We start from the raw sequence: 24,852 nt of genomic DNA, 5'->3' as shown, positions 1-24,852 counted from the left end.
AAGAGGAGAAAAGTCAAAAAATGAATAAGGCAATCCCTGCCCTCAAAGAATTCCTAGTCTAGCCAGGAAGACAGGCACCCCCTACAAATAGCTCAAATCCAGGGCAGACAGTGACAGAGGCTAATTGGGAGTCTCAGCAAAGCGTGATGGGATCGGGGAGGCAGGAGCAATCAATCACATGCAAGCGGGGCAGCCGACACTCAGCCGCAACTCAGACAGGGCTGTCATTTTAAGAGTAAATCCATTCTAACAGTTATCATGAAATCGCATCCATGATCTGAGTCCCATCAGTCTCTACCTTTTATCTGATTAACTAAAATCCCTCCTTTTTCCAGGGAAAACCACATCTGTTTATCATTCCCTCCAAGAGCTCTTAATGTGACACAATGACCTTGAATTATCCTTTATCTTTAGAAAATATCCTCCCTCTAAAAAGGCAGCAAAAAAAAAAAAAAATTGAAGATAATATCCCCAAAGAGTTCAAGACCATAAATGAAAATAACCAAATTGCTTAGTTTTTAATCCCATAACTCAGCTGCTGGACTTCACATTCCACTCAACTGTTTGTTGTGTTAAAAACACTCAGGCGAACAGAGCGATGCTAAAAATCATGTGTCTGTAAAATATTTATTACAGCCTTACTCCGAGGTTCTCTTGCCCATCAAAAAACACTGGTCAAATTTTGCACTAAGTCCCAGCTTTTAAAAAAAAAGTGCATACAAAAAACTGGTGAAATTCCAGTATGGTCTGCAGTTTTGTTACTTGTATGGTGCCAATATCAATTTCCTGGTTTTGATAACGCACTATACTTAGGGAAAATGTCATCACTGCGGGAAGCTGGGTGATGGGTACATGGGACCTCTCTGTATTTTTTCAGCTTCCTGTAAGTCTATAATTATTTTAAAATAATAAGCTTTTTAAAAAACCCCAAATACTCACGGCATTTATCACTTTTGCAGGGCTTTGCCAATATTCAGCAGCTCCCTTTTCCTCCTAGATTGTCACACTTTGATACTGCGCCTTGAAACTTGCACATACAATTCAGCAAGCACATTACGCCAGTCCTGGGAGGGGCAGCCGACAAAGGGACATTCCCAGTAGAGTTGACACACTCTTCAAGGAGTCCAGGAAAGTCAATGTCCTCAGCCTAACCCCACCATGATACCCCTCCCCACTGATACCCTTCCCCCAAAACACAATACAACACAGATGGGAAAAACTTAAGTACGACATGAAGGAAAAAAGGAAAACCAAGTCTGCAGAATCTCTTACCCACAAAACTCACCTCTGCATTCCCAAGACTTCACTCTAACAAACCTCAACCATTTTTCCTATGAAGTCCAAAGAACTGGGTTCCTATGGAATTCAAAACACAAGACGTTCTCAAAGAGACAGCCGTCATCCTAAATTCTTCTGGAAGATACACAAACATCCAGGCCCTCTTGGAGATCACCACCTTAGCCATTATTTATACAGCTCATCCTCCACCCCCGCCCACCTCAACACAAACTGAGCCCCACGGCTTAAGAGCTATCATCTTTAAAGAAAGTTCTATTGCTTCTAATAGTGTCACTGTTGCGCAGGTTCCTGGGACAAAATCCAGGCATTGTCATAATGTTTTAAACTTTTGAGAACTTTAGTACTGGGTCTGTAGGAACAAAAAATTTGATGCTAGAGGGGTTAAATTCCTCTAGCATCTACCTGGATGTATATCCCATCATTTATGACCCAAATAACCTTAGGCAAGTTACTTAAACTTTCTGTGGCACAGTTTCCATCTGCAGAATGGAGATAAGGGCAGGATTAGGATCCTGCCTCAGAGCGTTCTCCTGAGGATTAAGTAGGTTTCTACATGTAAAGGCACAGAACAGTGCCTGGCCTATAGCAAGCACCCTGAAAGTGTTGTCTGTTACTGTTGTTACTGCAATAAACTTGTTCTCTGTTATTCATGCAATCAAATGTTGTTGGTTGTTATTATTAATGCAATAAACTTTTCTCAAGCACCTGGGTCCCAAACTCTATGAATCCAAGATAAAGGAAGACATAGTAGCCACCAGGCACAGTGGCACGCACCTGTAGTCTTGCTATTCAGGAGGCTGAGGCAGGAGGATCACATGAGCCCAGGAATTCAAGGCTGCAGTGAGCTATGATCATGCGATCATGCCCGAGAGTAATAGCTGCTGCACTCTAACATGGGCGACACAGCAAGACCTTGTCTCAAAAAAAAAAAAAAAAAAAAAAAGAATGCACAGCCAGCCACTATTTTGTAAGAATCCATATGTCCACATGCATATGCAGACAGAGAAGGGTCAGACAGTGCGGGTGTCCCTGGCCCAAAGGAGCTTTTAGCCTGAGTCTTGCAGGTAGAATTTATGAGTCACAGATGATAAAGCCCAAAGATGGAGAAATCTAAAGGTTTGGATTTTACCCCAACAAGGCAGCTGTGAAATGTCAGCGGTATGTATCACCATGCCCTCCCTCATTCAACTTTCACCGTAAAGACCAACAAATTCCAAAATACAGTGCCCTGTCTCACACAAGGCCTGTGCAGTCAGACGGGTTTTTCAAGTTCTGTAGACAATGCTATTAAAACACGAGCCACCGCAACAACGCTGAAACTGCTGGCCACAAGCATTCTTTCCCCTTCTTGCCTCTCTTCCTCAGGACACTTTCATAGCCATGCGCCACCGACGTCCCCGCGAGCAAGGGATGGATCCTGGCAAAGTAACAGCTCTTGCCGGGAGGCAAAGTTCCATCCCACACCGAACAGCTTCTCTCCAAACATCTCGGAGAAACAGGGATCCTTGTGGCTTCTGAAGTGTCGCCAATCACACAAAGGAAGCCCGATGCATCATTTTCAAGCCTGTTTTATTAAACAATTCCAAACCCCTAGGTGTGTGAAGTCAAAACTGTGAATACTGCTAAAATCCCTGGAGTTGTTTAATATTTTTAATTATGATTCCTCTTCACAGCCCTGAAAGTCTCTCATCCTGGGCTCAAGGTGCATTTTATTAATTTACACACCATCGATGGGGTTCACAGATGGTGGGACCCCAACACGGATAAGCAGCCCAAGCACCTTGGCCAAAATCCCAACTTGTATATAAACATAGCTTTAAAGGACCCAGAAATCTTAACCTTCCATCCCAAGCACTACTGCTACCCCTGATGCTGAGGCAGGACAGTGGATACCCTGGTTAAAACCGAAAGAAAGTCAACGGCTCAAGCTACTCGGAGTGGGCTCTAATTCTACGGTCACAGTTTTCAATATTCTCCTTTTCAAATAAGTCACTTGCTCTTAAATTAATCCTTATAAAGATTTTTAAGGAATCAATGAATGACTGACCCGTCTCATGTGCACACAAAAGTAATTAAGAGTTCTTCTGAAATTTGCATGTTTGCATTTGTAAAGCCTTCTTGAAGTTTTTGATGTATCTTCCCCCATTTACAGAAAGTAAGTCTTAAGTTAGGGCAAAGACATCCATTCTTTAAAAACCTGGGGCTTATTTCCAGGTCATTCCAGATCATTCAGGATATTCTTGAAGCATATGATTTGCTGTTTATTACGTGTCTGTCTAGCATTCTTTCGTTTATAATTTAGTTATTTTTACATTCGTGGCCAAAATCATAGCAAAAATAAAGACAGAAAAAGAGAAGAAATGAGTTTGTCAACTGAAAATTGAGGCCGCTGCATCAAATGGTCATCTTGCTATCAAGAGGGACAGACCTGGATGGCGAAAAGTGGGAGCCACTCAGGCCCCCGAATTATCTTCTTTTACAAGTAAAAGTTCAAATGAGGGGCTTTCTTTTCTAAGTCAGCTAAAAGGATTCAAAATTACAAAGAGCCAAAACTCAATTTTGAAACACTCTTCCTGTTTATAGTGAATAAATTCCCAAAATGCGGAGGAATTAGATTTTAATGAAAGTCTCTACTATCATGTTATTGCTCAATAGCATTTTGGCTCAACTAGTTTAACCCTTTCTAGAACTTAGAAGACTCGGACACATTAATCAACATCATGGGGACCGAATTCCTGTTCTTAATTTCCTGTCAGTTTTATTTTTCATCTTCTTCCCAGTATCTCAGTTTAGTTCTGTTTTGAGGACACTAACGGGCTTCACGGTTTACCTCTTCGCCAAGCCAGCAGTTCTCCAAGTAGGGTCCCCGGAGCAGCACTGGCCCGGGACTCGTTAGATGTGCAAATTTTGGAGCCTGACTCAAGACCTAATAAGTCAGAAATCTTAGGGGTGGGGCAATCTGTGGCTTAAAAAAGCTTCCAGGTGACTGTGGTGCAGTTGAAATGGTGAGCACACGGCCCTTGGCCACGGAGACACAATCCCTGTGTCACTCACGTGTCCCCTGGGATCGCCAAATGCCAGAAACTCAGACTCTCCTTTCTCGGATCTCTCTGGAAGTCTCAAAGCTGAGTTGTCTGGCAGGCCACCCCCCTGCCCTTCCTGCCCCCCACGTCTCTCTAGACTGAGGTCCCACAGGCTGCAGTCACCCTGCACACGACCTCATTGGCCATTGCAGATGCCCACCCCACCAGCCCCACCTCCCCGGGCCCCCTGCCGGCGCCTCATACGTGCAGCCTTCCCCGGCCCCTTCACAGCTGCTCGGGGGCCCTGCTGCCCTGGGTTCTGGGGACAGGAAACACCCCTGCCCTCCCGGGGCCTCCCTCTTTGCGGGGTGTCGGGTGGGGGGGTTGCTGGCTTCCTTTGGCTAAAAGCCATAGCCTGGTCCCAGAAGCAGTGAGAGCCAGGTGAGGGGGTGAAGAGTCGAGGAGCCCTTTGCTTGTTTTTTGTTTTAAGCAGGATTTACAAAGGCTGGCTGGGGATTCCTGTGAGAGAGAAAGGGAGATCCAAGTTTTCTCCAGCACCGCACAAGGCAGCCAGGGAAATGAAAGAACATCCTGTCCTGGGAATTGACTGAAGCAGAGTCATTAGGGTGGATAGAAGGCAGCAGTAAGGCAACAGGAGAGAGCGAGTGTGTGTGTGAGTGTGAGAGACCACGTGTGAGTGTGTAAGAGAATGTGTGAGTGTGTGAGAGGGGGAGGAGGGAGACACAGAGAAGGGCAAGAGAAGAGTGACAATGAAGAGGGGAGAAGGAGAGAGAGAGAGAAAGAGACAGAGAGAACGTCCGAGTCCTCAGAGCGAGTTCCCCCTGTCACTGACAGGCAGATAAATTACCTGCCGGTTTCCTGTGTCTGACGGCAACTAAAGCAAGGTACACAAAAGCATGAAAGCAGCTGGAGTGCAAAGCATTAGGGCCGCCCCATCACTGGGAGAGGTTACAAAGGGACAGAAACAGAAACAAGGCAAGTGGATCTCCGAGTGTGGCCCCTGGCATTCAGTGTGGGGTCCTCCTGCAGACGGGGGGCCATTTGGAACTTCTCTCCCTCTCCCCCCATCCCAGGGGTGGTTCTGGATCATAAAAGCCCCCCACCTCCTAATCCCAAATGTCCCCAAGAGGGAAGCAGCACCCACTGGAAATGACACTCCTGAAATAATCCAAGGGCTGAGAGGAGAGTTACGAGGAGGGTCTGTGGGTTCAATTTAAAATAATAATAATAATAATAATAATGATGGGAGCAAATATTAAAAGTAGAGATTTTAAATAAAGGGGATGTCCTAGATTTCCCCATCTGGATAGAGGCTATAGAGCAAAGGTCAGCCAACTTTCTCTAAGGGGCCAGAGAGGAAGCGTTTCAGGCTTCGAGAGCCTTCAGTCTGTCTCAATTCTGCCACAAAAGCAGCTGCGGAAAATAAATGAATGAATGTGGCATATGCGAATAAACTTTATTTACAAAAACAGGTGAGAGGCCGCAGACCAGATCTGGCCTGCGGGCTGCGGTGTGGCGACACCAGGTATGAAGTGGAAGTTACGTGCGTTTCCTCTGCTCTGTTAAAGAAACAAGACAATAATCAGCATAATTGATTCCCAGACGCTCTGTTTCTGGATGGGAGGTCTCCCCACCTACACTAATGTGTACCTTCCTGGCCGCTAGCTGGTGAGCTTCTTCCTGTTTCTGCACATCTCACAGCACCCCATTCTCCCCAACTCTTGCTCCTGTCTTTGTGCCCCTGAGAAAGGGATATTATAAAATTATCATCCTGCTTCACCAAAAAAGCAGAAGAAACGCATTGTCATGCACTGGCCAGGCCCCTTGTCACAGGTGTGCTTCCACTTGATACTAGCTCCGGATCACAGTTTGGGGGGAGCCCCAGGCAACAGACAAACCAGGCACCGTCTCCTTCCACTTCTCCTTCCACGGGCTCCGGCCTCTAAATGAGGCGGAGATTCAATCCCAGAGTTGCAAGCATGACTCAGCCGGCCCCCCTGCAATACCAGCTGGGGTTACGTCACCTCCACAAGTTCAACATCTGGAAATCCGCAGAGCAACCCTGGTGGATGGGAGCAGTGCTCGGGGAGCATCCTTCCAAGTTCAAGGTGACTGCAAACATGACATTGGGCAGATGGCAGAGGCCTGAAGGAAGAGTTAGGATTTGGCCCCTCAACTCCGCGCTTCATCCTCCAGCCACAGATCTCCGGAGCAGAGCTCTCAGGAGTCCATGGATTTTGCCACTCTGAAAGCACAAGAAAGAAAACTCCAGAGTTGCAGAGACAAAACTTTGACAAGCCTCCAAAATGGTCAGAACTCATTTCCTCTGTAACACCAGGACACGCAACCTAAGGGTCCCAATGTACAAGTTCATATCCTCACATGGATTTCCTTAACAACCAGAGGAGAAGTCAAGTGTCCACAAGAAAAGCATAAATACCCACAGCATGCGTATGTGTGTCTTCTGCAAGCGGTTTTCATCAGACTTGAAAGAGAAGCTGTTCTTTTTCTTCTCAAGCCTAACACTGAAGAATCCCACAGGATATGAAAAGCTCTCAGAATGAATCAGCCACCAATGGGAAAAGCTTACTAACAGGGCCAGTTCCAGGGGCCAGTTGCAGGCGGAGGTGGGAGAAACGGCCCTTCCTATGTGGCCAGCAAACAACCCAAAAAAGCAACCAGGTCAGCCGAGGACCCTCCACCGCCTCTTCCTTGTCCCCTGTCCAACGTGATGACTTCCAGAACTGGAATATGAAAAAGTCTCCGCGTCAGGAAGTAATACCAACCAGAACAATCTGAGCCTCTGAAGGACAGGTGTCCGGGCAGTTGGACCCAAACCATAGGAAAGAGAAATTCTCTCTTCTGTTGCCACCAGCGCAGATGGATGGGATCGAGGATCATTTCCTCAGCAGGCAAAAGCCCAGGGAAGAGGAACTGGGAAAAGGTCACGTCCAAACAAATGAATCAACGCAACGAAAAGAGTCCCAGAAGGCACAGGCGGACACACACAGCCCACAAGACGAGGAGAAAGCCATCATCGATTTGAAATAGCCACTGCTCCGAGGAACATTCCTGCAGATGGCCCCCAGGAAAACCCTGCACGGTCAGGAGGTCAGAAGGCCCCGTGAAGACAGGAAGCCACTAGAAAGTGTGCACCCCTGAGAGATGGGGAATGTTCTATGGGACTCTTCCAACATTGTCTCCTTCCACCTATAAAACTAAAGCTGATGCAAAATTAGCACGCCATATAAAACAAATGGGAGAGTGAAAGAAAATCCCACCATCCCATCTAAACAGTCTGTACAAAGTGCTTAGTATATGGTCAGGAATTCTTAGTAAAGTTAGCTAGAATTTATAATAATATTATCTATTTTCTTATTAACAACAACAACAATATTCATGGCTGCCAATGAAGCATGTGTTCCCTCCAGAGATGAAAGCTAAGGTACCATCTAAGCAAATCCACTGAGTTAGTTAATGAACCACTTTCCAGAAATCACAGCTATTCAAAATATTCTTTCAAAGTCCAGGACACCCACATGTAAACGCTTACAATGTGTACCCGTCCTTCCCCTTCCGTTTCAAACCCAGGAATCAGATCAATTGCTAATGCTAGAACACAACATCCTCACTGAAACTATGATAAAATACAACACGCTGCCTCCACCCAGGTTGCTTTTCGGTCACGATTTTTCTCTCCTCCCTTACGCCTCCACTACAAGATGAAATGATAGGATTGTGGTTGCCTCTTCTGGTTTTACTATTTGCAGCTTCTCCTTCCTTTTCTTCATACTGCTTTCTTTCCGAGGGCCCTGTGACTCCATTTTACTGACTAGCGAAGGGAATTTGGTCTTTTGAGCTCCCGGGTGATTTGGGAAGAAAATTGGCCACTCCTTCGTTTTTGGCTATGGCCCAACAGAATACCTTCTCTGTGCTGTCTCTTCCCTGTTTGTGTCTCGGCCACCACCCTCGTCAAGCTATCTCTAACCCAGTTTCCAGCCATGGGCTGCAAACAGCTCTCCCTGTCTTCTAGGGCCCCTCAATGTAACTGGCCTTCCCAATGCTACCAAAGGGATTTCTCTAAAAGACAGGTCGTAGATATCATTCCCTAATGATATCTTTACTTTCAGTGGCTTTTACTTCCTGCTAGTAAAATTCAAGATCTTTGGTGTTACCTTAAAAAAGCCTCTATAACAGGACTCCAGATGAACCAAGTCCAGTCCCCACAAATCCTACGTGCCAGCCCCATAGGACACCCACACCCTATTGTGCCTACACCTGCACACTCCACCATTTTCCTGCCTGCCTTCCCCACCCTGCACCCCCCAATTCCTGCTAAACTCTGACTCACCCTGCAGGATCCAACTCAAGTGCTGTGTATTCCACAAAGTGAAATTTAATCTCCAGATAAAAGCAATCCCCTCGCTTAGGTCTCTCAGTCACTTTGCTTACACGTTGACACATAGTAAGGCTCATGTTAGAATTACTAGTGATCACCACAGTGCCACAGCACCAACCCCACTGCATCACACACAGTAAACTATGAAGTCCACAATGAGGAAATTCCATGCAAACACCGGCAGGGAGGAAGGCATCCACATGTACCCTCAACTCCACCTTGGAACCTGATCAGACCCAACTTAACAGCTGCTTAGAGCATATTACGGTTGAAATCACAGCTATCAACCTGCCCCCTGGGATTCATAAAGAGATATTTTCATTCTATCTGAAACCCAAGCCTGTGAACCAAGGAATATTAACCTTCTGTTGGTTTGCGAGGCCAATATTTTCCATAAAGCCAAGATAAACTTAGGGATTTATTTAATACACATGTCTCACCACAACCCATCACTAATTAGAGATGTAAATTCTACAAACGGGCTTAAGAGCTTGAGAGGGCCTCACGGCTTGAACTTCTTCCTTGAACTTCTTCCGGCAGGGATCTTCCGATTCGACACTACTGCAATTTAGGGGACTTGCTAAACTATTTCAGGACATCTTGCAGTGACCCCCTAAAGGGAATCAAATTAACATCTAATGTGATCCAAGCAAAGATCCTGATGCAGAACTGAATCACCGTAAGTCACAGGAACATAATGCATGGTCTCCAGCAGGGATTCGCCCCAATATGCAAGAAGAAAGCACCTGCTACCGGGACAGCAGAGAGAGAGGCACACGTTCCGGGACACCTGTGGGTCAGTTCATGCCACATTCTCCATACAGAGGCAGGGACGTGGAGGTTTTCAGCAGGATGGCCAGGGACGGTCTCGCTGAAACACAGGCATGACAGAAAACTGAGGCCACCTGAGGAAAAATGTTCCAGGTAGGGAGAACAGCAAGGACGAGGGCTTTGAGGCAGGCATTTGCCTGGGACCATATGTCTGAGCAACATGCAAAGAGCGAGGGGGAAACCGTAGGCAGGAAGCGGCAGCTTGTCCCAGCCAGAAGCCACTGTGAGCACTTTGGTTTTTACGCTGGGGGGTCTGAAAAGCACAGGACAGTACTGAGCAGAGTGACACTATCTGACTTAAACTGTCCCTCAGGCTACTGTTTTGAGACAGAATGGTGGGGGGACCAGAGGAAAACAAAGGGGCCAGTTTGGAGGCAAGCACAGCAGTTGACGGGAGAAGCCCTACAGCATCCAAAGGCAGACTGAGCAGCATCTGCTCCAGCCACCGGTACGGATTTGCAAGAAGAGCCAGCGGTGACCACCCGCCCCCGCCCCCACCCCAGCGGCTGCAGACACAAAGCCCAGCAGCCACCCTGGCGAGGGATGAAAGGAGAGCTCTCAGCAGCTTTTCAGGCCAACTCCGCAGAAGCTATTAGAAAGGTTAGCAATAAGCGTGGCCCAGCTTTAAACATGGGAGTCAGAGGGGTCACCCCAAATGAAAAGGAGACTGAGAAACAGCCTTCTCTTGGGAGCCCCCCTGGAAACAGAGGAAAACACACACTGCCGAGAAGAAAGGCACCCTGCAAATGCGAGCAGTTCTGGACTTTGCACTGAATCGGTTTCAGAGAGAGCGGCCCTTTGGAGGTAGCGGGGTGGCAAGGCCTCTTAGAAGTGTCCCTTCTTTTACTGCAGCTAGAGGAAAGAAAAAGGAGTCGAGGTCACACACTTGGGTGGCTTTGAAGCTCAGCCCCCCACCGAGTGGTCTAGCCCAGTAATCCCAGTGTGCAAATTGCTCCTCTCTGCTCCTCCCAGGGTCTCGAGACGGGCACATTGGGGCTGGCCAGCACCCCTTAGCACCCTGGAGGAGCTTCAGGTCTGGAATCAGCTCAGCCTCAACCATGCCCGAGACCCTGGTAACTAAAATCCTCCAGCCCCTCGTTCCTCCGCTATGAAATGGGGATTCAAGGAGGTTGTGCATGAAAGCACTCAATACAAGAACAACACTCAATAGAGGAGTCATTCTTGGGATCATTAGTGCTACTTCTCTTAACCTACCCAAGAATGCATGAGAAATTCATTTAAAGTAAAGTAAAATAATGAAAACGTTCACGGGTACCATAAACAATAGATGCATCACCATTAAACAATAAAAACAGGACGGTGACTCACTTTGTATATTGATATATCATTTTAAACATGTATTCAAAGAAGACCCACCTTGAATTAAATGCCACCCTCTCCAAGATCTTCATCTTTCACAAATGCAAAATTCTCAGCAGTGCTTGTAAGTGAACTGTTCCATATATCCAGACACTGACATGACAATTGAAACCCTCCTTCTGGACACTAATTCAACAATAATATGCATTAGGAGCACTTAAAAGTTTAAACCCTTTACCCAATAAATCTCTATCTAATCTAAGAATAGAATAAAAGATGCAAAGATTTACATGCAAGGAATTTCACAGGTCCCACTGGTAGAAAAACAAAAGGGGACAACAAAATGTTGAACCAGAAGAAACAATTAATAAACTATGTTACATTCTTACAAGAAACTACCTTGCAATTTTTTACAAAGTGACTTAAGGAAAAATATCTGTCAGGAGAACCTGAGCTACCAGAGATTCTGGCAAATGGGCAATGTTGGATTAGAAGCAAATTCCCAACTTTGTCACATAATAATAAGATGTTGGGGTAGAAAACCAGCCTTGGAAGGAAGAAAACACTGTGTGGCCCAGGATGGCCACATCAGCCACCATGCGTGTGAAAAACACCCACGGGCCAGAGCCTCCCACTTTCCTGGTACCTCCTCGGGATGCCAGCGAACACAAGCTCCACAAAGCCTCCAGGAACTAATACAAGGAGCCAGTTGACCACTCCAGGGAGGCTTACTTAAGGGAAATCTGAGAAAGAATTTCTCACCTGGTTATCCTAAAGAATCTGATGGTAAGTAAATTCAATAAAGGCTCTGAGCAAAGTGTGTAAGTTCACCCAAAATGATGCAACAATTTAGAATTCATTGACATGACCACCTGACTTGTTTTGCTGTTGTTGTCATTGTTCTTGTTGTTGTTGTTGGGAGTGCGTTGGACCAAGAGTGTACTTCTTAAATCTTCTTTCAACAAAGCAGAATTGCCTTCAGAGCTCAAAGATCTACGTAGTGGGTCAAACAGTGTCCCCCAAAAAACATTCGTGTCCACTCGGAACTTCAGGATGTGACCTTACTTGGAAATCAGGTCTTTGCAGATGTAATTAGTTAAGATGAGGTCACACTGGAGTAGAGTGAGCCCTAAATCCAGTGACTGGTGCCCTTATAAGGAGAAGAGAGGACACACAGAGAAGGCCACGAGAGAGGCAGAGACTGGATGTTGCAACTGCAAGCCAAGGAATGCTAGGACTTGCTGGCAGTCACCGGAAGCCAAGGGGAGGCCAGGGAGAAGTCTCCCCTGGAGCTGTCAGAAGGGGCATGCCCTGCTGACACCTCAACTTCGGACTTCTGGCTTACAGAGAACTGTCAGAGAATACGGTGGTAATTTATTAAGGCACCCCTAGAAAATGAATACAATCTACAAACAAAAGTCTCAGAGTGAAGACAAGCTAATCACACAAAACAGAGTTATCGGGAGGAGAGTATATTAAGGATACATGTTCTTTACAGCTCCATCTAAGGCTGTGTGTTAGGGATGAGGAATGCTTTTTAAGAACAGCTGAAAGATGAAATTAATTTTAAGACATTACTAGCAATGCTCTTGTTTCTCAGAGCAGTGGTGTGCACCCGCATTACTTGGATGGTCCTTGGAGAAGCTCCCACAGCAGTGGGCTGACAAAGGAGAGCCTCGGCCAGAGAGGAAGGACAAGGCAGATGCTACTGGTGGCTGCGACCAACCAAAATCTACCACCAGCTGCATGTGATGCGATCTTTTTGGGAATGTGCAGAAATTCTGAAGGTGTCGCTACAGGTAAACAAGAGTCCCACAGGCCCAGACAGGAGCAAGGATGTCAATGTGACTTCTTTGAACCCACATGTTGGTGAGGCCTGCTGACGTCTGGACTGAAAGTCTGCAACTCTATGCTACTGCTCTGATTACACTGTCAGCTACTCAAGGGTCACAATGCATCTATATTTGAAAGCACAGGGACAAGAACGAGGGGCACACAATAAATGAGTATAATGTTGGATGAATAAAGGAAATGAATCTACAAACACAATGTGACGCTCTTACTACACACAAAAAAGTGTAACTATGGGAAGAGATGAATATGTTAACTTGCTTTACTGTAATAATCATTTTACTATGTATATCAAAACATCCTGTCAATCATACACTTTTGCCTCTTGCCATGTGATGCCCTCTGCCACGTCATGAGGCAGCAGGAAAGCCCTCACCAGAAGCTGCCACCATGCCCTGGGACTTCTCGGCCTCCAGGACTCCAAGAAACAAATTTCCTGTCTTTATAAATTAAAAAAAAAAAATAAAAAATGTTGTACACCTTAAATATATACAATAATACCATAACATAACAGGATGATCAGATGCCCTAGACAGGGTAATGGCTGGAGTTTTGCATGCCACAACATTTTTGGCCAGCTTGTAAAATCCTAGCATCAAGGCAGTTAATATATGATGAGGGATATGTCTAAGTTTGGGCCTGGAAAACTTTACACCATGGAGCTGCTGGTTCCTTTAAATTCCTTCCTGTACATCTCCCAACTTCTTATGTCTCTGTGTTCCAGTGTGTAAAAGGACTGCATAATGTGTAGTGACTTCAGCACTCCACTGGCAGCACACTGCCCTTCCAGCCTCCTTCCTGTTGCTGTTCCCCATTCTGTGGCCGTGCCAGGCTCCCTGTTGCCCACCTCCCATGAACCCACTGACGATCTTCACACCTTGGCTTGTGGTCTCTACTCAGGAATTCCTTCCTCCCCACGCACACAGTGGCTTTCTAAAGAAATTTTACTCACCTTCTAAAATCCCAATTAAGCATCATTATTCCCTAAAGATTCCCTTACATGCTTCTGGAAGAATCACCCCCGTTCCTGTATCACACTGGACAAGCATTCAGCACAGATGACAGGGTGAGCTTCTCAAGGACATAGTTTCACTCTCTCTCTCTCTTTATTGTATCACTGTCACCTGACAAAGTCACTTAACAAACACTGATTGACGGGATTTACTGATAAGTGATCCTAGACAGCACTACTGTCCCAAAGATGTAAAATAAAAGTCAAGCAGCCTCCCCTCCCCCACCCACCCCCATTATATGAGAGTACCCAAGGTTTCTCCATTACAGAAATTAGCACATTTGTGATTAATATTGCGATACTAATTCACTTAATATCCACCTTGCACACAAGACTGTAAGCTCCTTGCAGCCAGGGCCTGTGTCTGATATCTGCTACTGTATCTCTAGGCCTTCATCCTATAACTGGTCATGGTGATAAATGAATCTCTCACACATGGGATCAGTTGAGACCCTAGAGAGTTGTAAAAGAATCTTGAAAACATAATGCTAAATGAAAGAATCCAGTCACAAAGACCACACATTTTATGATCCCAGTTATACAAAATGTCTAGAAGAGACAAATCAATACGTAACAGAAGTAAGGGTCTGAAAGGGGGCAAAATGTTTTTACAAGTTGTCTCTTTAAAACCCCTCACCCTTTTTGAGGAATTAAAACCTACATTCCTGCCCAAGGCCAGTCATCATAGGGGCAGAAAAACGTTCTTTGTTCTTTATATCTTAAACCACAGAAACTGTCTGGAGAGAGGCCATGAGATAGTCTTCATGGAGACGCTATAGTTGAACAATAGCCCAAAGCTGTTGTTTAAAACCTCTGTATTTCTGCTTAAAGGGAGGATGATGGTTCTTCAGGACAAGAGTCTGCCATCCTCCTCATTGCCAACAAATTAATAAACTTCTCTTTCCTTTTCCTCAAACCGCTTGTCATTGTCCTTGTCCTTGTCCTTGGGCCTCGGGGACAAGTACCAAACTTTCAGTAACATGTAGAGAAAAAAAGTAGATTAGTGATTGTCCAGGATGTGTGTGGTGGGGAGAGTTTGGAGGGAAACGGGGAGTGATTACTGATGGGTGTAGGGTTTCTTTCTAGGGTGACGAAAATGTTCTGATGTTGATCGTGGTGATGATTGCACAACCCTAAAAAGATACTAAAAACCACTGAATTGTACACTTTGTGGGAAAATTGCATGATATGTAGATAATATCTCAATAAAGTCATTAAAGCTGTAGAAGTTCAGCTCTTACAGATACTGGAAAAATTAAGTTTGCCCAAGAAAGGTAAAATAGTGTAACTGGAAGAAACTATGGAAATCTTTTCAAAGATACATAATTTTTTTAATCGATGTAGATTTGGTTTTATTTAGTATCCCATAACTAGAGCTTAAATGCTTGTGAACATCTGATTTGAGCTTCTTATTTTTAAAGAAATGAAAACTGAGACCAGGAAGTTCAGTGACAAAAGATGTCACAGACAGTGAGTGGAAGCTGAAGATTCAAACTCAGTTGCAGCAACATTATTCACAAGAGCCAGAGGACGGACTTGTAGAAGCCACCAAGTATCATCCACAGATGAATGGGTAAACGAAATGTGGCATATTCCTTCAATGGAATGCTATTCAGCCTTAAAAGGAAGGAAATTCTGGATAAATCTTGAGGACATTACAATAACTGAAATAAGCCAGTCCAAAAAGAGAAATCCTGTGTGATTCCACTTATGAGGTCCCTGGCAAAGTCAAGTTTGCAAAGAAAGAAGGTAGAATGTTGGTTGCCAGGGGATAGGGGAGGGGAGATGGGGAGTTATTATTTATTAGACACAGAATTTCAGTTTTGCAAGATGGAAAGAGTTCTGGAGATTTGTTGTACCACGATGTAAATGTATGTGACATTACTGTTAAGTACATAACTTGAAAATGGCTAAGATGGTGAATTTTATGTTACATGTATCTTACTAAAATTACAAATAAATTATTTGTTAAAAGTCTAAAGTCCCCTCACCCCCATCCTGAACACTGTCTGTCCCTCAGTGGCATGGCCCAGAGCCAGCGGAATGTACAGATGAAAAGGGAAAAAGACTGCTTGGTCAGACTTCACAATGGAGAAGTCAGGGGGCCCAACTCACTGCTTCCCAGGAATTTGGGGAATTTTAACAAATCTCAGCAGGACCAATCAGGAAACAGATCAATAAAATGGAGGCCACTGCACAGGTCTGAGTCCCCCCAAAACAAAGCCCTGCCGGAAAGACGTGGGCAGCAGCAGGAGGTATCTGGTGTTGAGTGCCAGGCAGGTCAGACAGCTTCCCAGACTTAAATGAGCTCAAGAATCCAACCAGAATCATGTGAAAATGCAGATTCTGGTGTAGCGGGTCTGGGTGAGGTCTGAGATTCTGCATTTCTAACCAGCTCCTCGACAGTGCTAGCGTGATGCTGGTCCCAGGGACCACCCTTTGACACTCTGGGCAGCCAGGGTAGCGATGAAACGCCACACCACATTCCTTTCCCCAAATGAGAAGCCGCCTTCACAGACTCCGAGTTCCATGGAATTATCCTGTTTTCAGTAGAACTAACCACACCATCACAAGCCAATGAATTTCAGCTCACTTTAGGTCGAGTTAGAAAATGTACATATTTGACTTTCATGGTTTATGAACATGTAAGCTTGATTTATGTTTAAACTGGGCCAATGGGTTGGTTGCTTGATTGTGGGAGAAGGAAAGAAATCAACTGTGGTCAGTTTCTAAAGGGAATATTAAATATTAATATTACTTAAAACTCAAAAGTCAGTAGAATCTGGCCTGATAACTGATTTAGAAACTCATTCAAGTTCCTTGGTAAACCACAAGGTCAAAAGCCACAGCTGAGCGAGAGCTCAAACATTCTGCTTTGCACAGTCATAGACAATGTTTTTTAACCATGAAGTTTGGGTTTTCATGCTATTTCCTAGTGAAAATTAACTAGGAAGAAAATTCATCGGAGAAGTAGGAAAAAGAGGTTTGTTAAGACCCGGAGCCAATATTCAACAGGACAGATGTTACAGAGGAAAAGGCAAGCACTGGAGAGCAATTAAAATGACACGTTTCTAAGATTAAAGGTCACCAATTAAAATTAAAAGTATTCTTCCTACAGGGAGGGGTGAAAAACTTTTTAAAAAGAGAAGGTGAATAATTGGCTCCTTGCAATCAAAAACTATCTCAAAACCCTCTGTAGAAACTGAGTGTGGCCACAGAGCACGACACCAAATGAGCAGTTTCACTGACTTTCACTGCAGTTGTTCATACCCCTTCCCCTGGATGTGTCAGCGAATCAGCCCTCTCATTTTAGGGCTATTGTGATTGGTAAGTCCCCGCAATAGGAGAGGGTGGTTTACCTATTACTCACAATGTCTATTAAGTGATTCTCCCGAGGTTCAAAGCACACACCTTCCACCACTAGTCTGTACTTGTTGCAAAGTCAATTTCATTAAATACAACACACACACACACACACACCCCTTCACTTTAAAGGACAGAAATAAACAATTCAAATAGAAACCTCAGGAATGTAAAAAAGAAAAGAAAAAAAGGGGAATACAGTGCTCAGTACTGGCTGCAGTGCGGTAAGATGTTTCCTACTCTGCTCTGTTGGGGAGGCGCTGATACGACATGTCTTTGTGGAGGCGCTGATACGACATGTCTTTGTGGAAAGTAAATTGGCGACATCTAAAGACTCGAAAATATTCAGACCCTTTGACCCAATAATGTCTGGGGATCTGTCCTAAGGAAATGATCCGAAATTTAGAAAATGATTCAGGTGGAAATAAAGACATCCACGGCAGTATTTCCTAACAAGAGCATAACATCAGGAATGCTCCCTGGGGGTGGGGGCTGGCGCCTTGTCAGTGTCTCTAAGCGGGACCTACATTTCCCAGAATTCCCTCTCGAGGCAGGAAGGGGTCAGGGGTTGGGGGTGACCAGGGAGGAGTTTGTCCGGGACTTGAAGGCAGAAGTGGAGAAGCAGGTCGGTGGAGTTAGGGTGGGGACCGCCACCTGGGGCTGAGCCATCCACAGTGCCTGAGGCTCCTGGGCCAGGAACGTGTGCATCGCAGAGGGCGAGGGCATGGGGTCTTCTACGGGTCACTCCCGGTCGTCCAGGTGGGAGCTGGGAGAGACAGACGTGGCTCCAGCGGGTCCTGGCCCCGCCCATTCCGCCTGCGACTTTTCTTTCTGATCCCTGGCCAGAGATAACAGACTTCCGGCTCTCACAGTCGCGCAGGGTGGAATTCCTACAATAAATCCCAATTCCACTTCCCTCACCCAACTCTAACTGATGCATAACTTTATGCATATAAGTAATTCAAGCAAACCCTGGTGTGGAATAAGAAACACCTGTTAAATGGGACATTTGCAACACAAACATTTTTCCACTAAATGGGGGGAAAAAATCAAGCTAGAATTTAAATTTATGTATTATGCACAATAAAAAGCAGGCACAGAAAAAAAGATGACAGCAAAGTACACCTGAAAAGTAAACAATAGTTTAATCTAGGTTGAACTGAGCTAGCTTTTGTTTCTTCAAATAGTTTTCTATTTTAAAATTTTTCTGTAGATTTTCTATGTGAATTTTTTAGAATTAAAATTCTTTCAAAATTATTATAAATTTGTAAGAATTAAATTCTTTATTTTTTTCTCCTTCACTCTCAGCTTAGATTTTGAATATATCATAAAATAACTTTTTTCTAATTTAAAAAAGGCTCTGAGTTTTTTGCGTTGTATTCAAAAGAACTGCACATCTGATGTTACTTCATTTGACTACTTAAAAAACCTTTTGGGGCCAGGTGCAGTGGTCCGTGCCTGCAATCCTAGCACTCTGGGAGGCCGAGGCAGGAGGATCATTTGAGGTCAGAATTTTGAGACCAGCCTGAGCAAGGCCTCGTCTCTACAAAAAATAGAAAATTAGCCGGGTGTAGTGGCATGCACCTGTAGTCCCAGTGACTCAGGAGGCTGAGGCAGGGGGATCACTTGAGCTCAGGAGTTTGAGGTTGCTGTGAGCTATGATGACACCTCTGCATTCTAGCCCAGTTGACAGAGCGAGACTGTCTCAAAAAAAAAAAAAAAAAAAAAAAGTTTTGATTATTTTCCAGGAGAAAAGCAAAACTTCTCGGCATGATCTATCTGGCCACTCATCTTGCCAGCATAGCTCATCCTAAGACCCTGACATAAGAATACAGAATAGTAATAATAAGGACATAATGACAATAAAAATAATTGTGATTCCCCAGAAGTGGCCATGCCCTTTGATTAGTCTGTATTCTGTATGTGTGGTTCTCTTGGCTTGAAAGGCTCTTCTCATCCCCTTTATCCATCTGAAGAGCAAACACTCGCTACTTAAGACTGAACTTGAACTTGACTCATCTGAAAACCTACCTGACTCTCCACCACCTTCGACTTCATCTCTGAAACTACTCTGAGATATTATGTAATCAACATACGTTCAGTAGCTCTTACTCAATTGTATTAAACGTGTGTCTCTCTCTCCAGATTGTGCAAACTCAGATTGCTGGGCTGCACCCCCAGTTTCTGATTCAGCAGGTCTGGAGTCAGGTCTAAGTATGTGCCTTTCTAACAAGTTCCCAGATGACACTGATGTTGCTGGTCTGGGGACCACAGTGGGAGAACCACTGAGTGAGACTAGGAGACCCCTAAAGGTTGGGCTACGTTTTACTCATCATTGCATCCCAAGGCCCAAGAACAGTACCTGGCACTTACCAGGTGCTCACTACTTTTTTATTTATTTATTTATTTATTTAGTAATTTTTTTATTTATTAGAGACAGAGTCTCACTGTCTCCCAGGCTGGAGTACAGCATGATCATAGCTCACTGTAGCCTCAAATTCCTGGCCTCAAATGATCCTCTCACCTCAGCCTCCTGAGTAGCTGGGATTAAAGGTGCCAGCCACTGTGGCTGGCTTGTTTTACGTTTTTAAATACAGCCATGCCTCTCTTGGCAACAGGGATACATTCTGAGTTCTGAGAAATGCGTCATTAGGCAATGTCATAGTTGTGTGAACATCATAGAGCGTATTTACACTAACCTAGATGGTGTAGCCTACCACACACACCCAGGCTGTAGGCCTGTTGCTCCTAGGCTACAAACCTATACAGCACGTTACTGTACTGAATACTGTTTAGGCAACTGTAACACAACGGTAAGTATTTGTGTATCTAAATATATCTAAACATAGAAAGAATACAGTAAAAATATGATGTTATAATCTTATGGGACCGTCATCACATATACCATCCATTGTTGACCAAAATGTCATACGGTGCATGAGTGTAAACAAAATCCTTTCCCGCACACATGGCTAACATCACTAGAATGCAACATAACAGGATGTGCAGAGTTACGTGCAATCTTCTGACTACTCCTTGGTCATACCTTTGTGAAATCTGGAAACCTTAACAAATATGGAGTGAAAATGTCAAAAATCTCAGATTCCCTTTTTTCATACACACTCTTCACATTATACACGGCTATTGTACATCCTCTGTTTCTCCAGGCAAAGGGAAATGAAGACAGAAATAAGAGGAGACGGACAGAGAAGCCTTGGCTGTTCTTTTGCTCTCAAGTCCTAGATGGTAAAAGCCGAGACCGTTGTCCCAAATGCCCTTCTGTACTCTTTATTCTGTCCCTCAGCTTCTACCCCCACAATGATGGCACCAAATCCAGGAACAAGACCCGAGTCATCTGACCTGCAGGTTTGTAAATTATCTTTCTGGTAACAGTGACCATGGCCTTCCAGGACAGTTTCTGAGAAAGCCATGGGAACAGACAAGAGAAGCAGCATGGCCAATTGTACAGGCTGGGAAGGGGTCCCAACATGCACAGTTTGCTAAGGGAGGGCACAGGGAGAAAGATTCTCCAGGGAAACAGTGGAAGCAAACACGGATGCTAAAATACACAGCACATCCCCGCAACAACAAGACGTGTGCCCTACAGCTGAAATATAATGTGTGATGGGAGACAGGACCGGGAAAGAATTTGAGGTCAGACTGTGGAAGGTCTTAAACATCACATCACAAAGATGGGACTTTAATCTGTATGCCGGCACTCCCATCAAAGGGAAGTGACAAGGATCGGACCTACATGTAGGAAAAACAGCTCTAGTGGCTGGATGAATGACCAGGTGCCACTGGGAGAGAAGCCCTGTGCTTTACTGGTAAAGAAATGCCAAACGAAACTGCAAAGGAAACATGCAGCAAACTAAAATTCATTTGTGTATGTCTTTATCCAACGTCGAAGTACAGGCCCTTTGTTTTCTCTTTTCCTTCTCTCTCACGTCATTTCCAAAACAACACAAGGTAGGTGAATAAGCCATTGAAGCACGAGATACTAGAGAAACTGAGAGCCCGATCCTTCCTTCAGAGTAGGGCAGTCACACAAGTCTTCCTAGATGTGTTCCTAGTGCCTAGGAAATAAGAAAACCCCCACTGAGACGAACGATGCCATTTATAGCTATTGGTATCATTAGGGACTTTGCAGGAGAGCTAAATTTACCTTGTTCTTTAAAGACAAAATCTTCTGAAATGCGCCTTAATCCCAAATTAACAACATTCAAGTGATTAGATTGAGCAAACCAGGTGGAAGGAGAATGAAAACAAATATATCAGTTGTGCCATTTACGGATACGACCTCTGAAAATAGATCGAATACTTTGATTTAGACTTAACTGCAATTATGTTCTATAGCCCATTATTTTAGTTGGAAGCTAGGGCGATGCATACCAAACTCTGGAAACTCAACCGTTTCTTTAGAACAATTTCTCAGAACATAAGAAGAGACAGCAAATTAAAAAAAAGATTGATCCCCTGATGGCTGAGAAGAGAGATTTTAATTATGCTTTAAGATGAGGGTGATAATTGACTTATGCTCTGAAACATCTTAACTCAGAGCTCATACACAGACAAAACTTAATGATCAAAGACTGTCAGAGAATGCGCTATTCCACAATGTGAATTTACCATGTAACTGAACCTTAGTGTTTCTAACTGTCCAAACATTTTTTTAAATCCTCATTTTTTTTTTTTAATACGAAGGGGTGGGGGGCTGTGAGGAGGGGTGTTCAGTTGTCTTGTTTTTTTGCTGTTGTTGTTGAGACAGAGTCTCACTCCATTGCCCTGGGTAGGGTGCAGTGGCGTCATCGTAGCTCACTGCAACCTCAAACTCCTGGGCTCAAGCGATCCTTCTGCCTTGGCCTCCTGGGTAGCTGGGACCACAGGCACATGCCGCAACGTCTGGCTGGGTTGTTTTATTTTTTTCCTTTCTTCTTGTTAGAGATGGTGGGTCTCACTCTTGCTCAGGCTGTTCTCGAACTCCTGAGCTCAAGCAATCGTCCTGCCTCGGCCTCCCAGTGTGTTAGGATTACAGGCATGAGCCACCACACCTGGCGTAAATCCCCATTTTTAAAGGAAAAGAAAGCATTGTAAAAGAATATTTCAGAACTTCCACATCCAGACAAAATGAAATAATGGGCTAGATTCATACTTCCACCTGAAAGAATTAAAACACTAGAAAAAACACACGAAACAATGGATTCCAGACACTGGACAGCAGGTAGCACAGGGCAGTGACCCCTAACACACCGGAAACAGGTGCGATGAGCCTACACTTGCCCCAACTTCCCGGCTGCCAGGCCTCAGCCCAGGGCATGGGAACCCAAGCAGAAGCTGCGGTTGGTGCTCCAGAGTGAGGAACCGGAGCTGAAACAGAAGCCGTGCCACGTTGCCATTTGAAATACGCATGCTAAAGAGCTTCCTGAACATGACGGCACATGGTCGCCTGTTATCATGTCACGCTCTGACACCATGAAGACCACAGGCAAGAGCTGGAAAGGTTTCCTCTCAACACTGGTAAACTTTCTAAAATCAAGTGTGCTCTCACGATGAACTTTGATTTCCTCACTGATTTCCCAACAGGCTGTCCCCGCACCTAACTGCGGCAGTCGTTTCGCTGCAGTTACATAGCTCATTGCATCTTCCATCCTCTGCTTCCCGAACGCGGTGGCACTGTGTGTGTGGACAGGCTCTAGGCCAGACCCGCAGTGACCCTCCCGAGTGACGCCAAGAGCACCGGTGAGGGGACTGCAGTGAAATCTGTGTTAACAGGTTGGCTTTGCCAATTCTCTGCGATGTTCCAGGGAGGAAACTTTGCCAGATGAGTGACCTCTGGCCTGGCACGCATGAGGCATGCAACAAATAACCACTGAATTAATTCATTAGTTGCTTAGTAAATGAACAAAGTATCACGGTTAAAGCCCTAGGCAGCATGTATCTTCTTGTCTCAATTCAAAAGCTATTCATGTTTAGATCAACCTAAACAGACCAGTCAGATGCACTTTGATACTGAGCAGAGTCTTAGCTTCCTTCGCTAAGAGCGATCCCCAAGGTTCTCACCGAGAACTCCGGGGCAACTGGCCGTGCCACGTCTTTGCCTGAATTGAGCCTGTTTGTAGAGGAACAATGGAACCCACGTTACACAACAGCAATTCCAGCCTTCATGTCTCTAAAGCTGACATTAACTTCATTCGACTTAGTCTTTAAAAGGCCGAGTTTAAAGCAACAAGACAAAAAGGGTTTCATTTATGCACCCAGTAGTGCAAAGTACCCAGCAGTGTGTCTATGAGGTCACAAGATGCCCTGTCAATGGATGAAACAAGATTTCAATTAATTCAAGGAAATTGATCTAATGGTCATATAAAACAGGCCAGTTGGCCGGGGACAGTGGCTCTCACCTGTAATCCCAGCACTTTGGGATGCTGAGGGGTGCAGGATCACTTGAGCCCATCCTGGGAAACACAGCAAGACCCTGTCTCTACAAAAAAAATTTTTTAACTAGCTGGGCAGGGTGGCTCTCTCCTCTAGTCCTGGCTACCCAGGAGGCAGAGGTGGGAGTATCACTTGGCCTGGGTGACACAATGAGACTCAGTCTCTAAAAAACAACAACAAAAACGGGCCCGTGGAATCTCTATACTGGGTCACTCAAACACTTCTGTTACATGTAGCATTAATGACAATAGCTTTCTTTCTCATAGCAATTTATAAATTACACGACAAAACTGAGCAGGCAGCTTCCATTCACAGTTGAGAAAGCAACTGGCCAGGTGTTTCTCAACCTTTCTTTGCTTCATAAACTCCTACTCTGCCATTAAAATCTACTATAGTTTAAATGTGTCCCCCCAAAGTTCATATGTTGTAAATTTAATTTCCAGTGCAACAGTGTTGAGAGGTGGGACCTTTAGGAGGCGATTAGGACATGAGGGCTCTGCCCTGGTGAATGGATTAGGGTTGTTATCCAGAGAGTGGGGTTGTTATAAAAGTGAGCTTGGCCCCCTCTCACTCTCTTGCGCTCTCTGGCCATGTGATGCCTTCCACCAGGTTGGCATGGCAGCAAGAGGCCCTCACCAGAGCAGCCCCTTGACCTTGGACTTCCCAGCTCCCAGATCATGAGCAAAATACACCTCTGCTGTTTATAAATTACCCAGTCTGTGGTCTCCTGTTATAGCAGCACAAAACAGACTAAGACAAGATCCTTCTCAGATGCCCCCTCCTGGGTGAAGTCTTCTTCATATCTGTAAAGAAACCTGGCTATTCAACCTCTGTGTCCCACAGAACTTTATTCCCAGCCCCAAAGCAACACTCACTGCACTACAGTGGAATCTATCAGCCTCCCCTGTTGACTGAGGGCTCCTCAAGGACAAGGACCATGTAATTTACATGTGTCATTGAATCACCAGTGTCTACCCCTGTCCCTGGCACATAGCAGCCACTTGATAAACAAGTGACACTTGTCCCCAAAAGATAAAATCATTTATTTTAAATATGGAATCCTCACCACTGTGCCAAACTCTGAAATATTTACACTTTTCTCATCTCAAAAGTAACCACACCTGTCTTTATTAAAGAAAATTTGGTAAAAATATCAAAGCATAGGGAAAACAGTCCTGGTGAAACTACAAGTCTTTTTTTTTTTTTTTTTAATTATTATTTCAGCATACTATGGGGGCACAAAAGTTTAGGTTACGTATATTGCCCTTGCTTGCCCCCTCCCCCCAGTCAGAGCTTCAAAC

The 24,852-nt window shown here is 44.8% G+C and overlaps 1 protein-coding gene across 6 annotated transcripts in view; it reads right to left on the bottom strand.

Moving 5' to 3' along the window:
- TIAM1 (TIAM Rac1 associated GEF 1) overlaps positions 1-24,852 on the bottom strand; it is a 353,935-nt gene that overhangs the window by 232,274 nt on the left and 96,809 nt on the right. For 3 of the 6 annotated variants that reach the window (XM_069472356.1, XM_069472355.1, XM_069472357.1), the window contains exon 3: positions 9,718-9,724. The exons of the other annotated variants lie outside the window; for them this stretch is intronic. The gene's annotated coding sequence lies outside the window, so the exon portion shown is untranslated. The remainder of the gene's footprint in view (positions 1-9,717; positions 9,725-24,852) is intronic. 6 annotated transcript variants of the gene reach the window in all.

Source organism: Eulemur rufifrons, chromosome 7 (assembly GCF_041146395.1).
Source record: "Eulemur rufifrons isolate Redbay chromosome 7, OSU_ERuf_1, whole genome shotgun sequence".
Taxonomy (NCBI): Eukaryota; Metazoa; Chordata; class Mammalia; order Primates; family Lemuridae; genus Eulemur; species Eulemur rufifrons.
This window is presented reverse-complemented; position numbering and strand designations above follow the sequence as displayed.